Source organism: Camelina sativa, unplaced genomic scaffold, assembly GCF_000633955.1.
Source record: "Camelina sativa cultivar DH55 unplaced genomic scaffold, Cs unpScaffold08205, whole genome shotgun sequence".
Lineage (NCBI taxonomy): Eukaryota > Viridiplantae > Streptophyta > Magnoliopsida > Brassicales > Brassicaceae > Camelina > Camelina sativa.
The window spans coordinates 1-440 of NW_010929272.1; the positions used below are offsets into that span (position 1 = coordinate 1).

Genomic DNA, 440 nt, shown 5'->3' on the forward strand with positions numbered 1-440 from the left:
TCTCCATCAACAGGAATAACCGCAACTCTCTCAATCCAATCTTGAATAGCATCAGTGACATGAGGAACAACCTTAAATCATTACAACCAAAACACTTTATGAGTTACAAGATACGAACACCAGACCATGGAATGAGAAAAAAACAAGAAAAGTAAAAGTCTTATATATCTACCTGAACAGTCTTTCCCAAATAATCTCCTTTCCTCTCTTTAGCAATAACATGCTGTGTGACACAGACAGAGAAGTGTATAAGAAGATTAAGTCGCAGACCTAACAACATCAATCAACCTAACAAATTAGTTGAGATCTAGATCTTACTTACCTGGTAAATTTTCCCAGTAGTGATGTTATTGTCTCTGGTTAATTTAATATCTAAAAACCTCTCGTAGTTTCCAAGATCAAGATCCACCTTTTCCCAAGAATCACATCAAAAACAAAAA

General features: G+C 35.0%; 1 long non-coding RNA gene across 1 annotated transcript; it reads right to left on the reverse strand.

Moving 5' to 3' along the window:
• On the reverse strand, window positions 1-429 carry LOC104775057. The gene is made up of 3 exons (XR_765670.1): window positions 323-429; window positions 173-223; window positions 1-71 (listed from the first exon to the last, which is right to left on the reverse strand). It is a non-coding gene; the product is annotated as an uncharacterized LOC104775057 (long non-coding RNA).
• Between the last annotated feature and the right edge of the window lie 11 nt (window positions 430-440).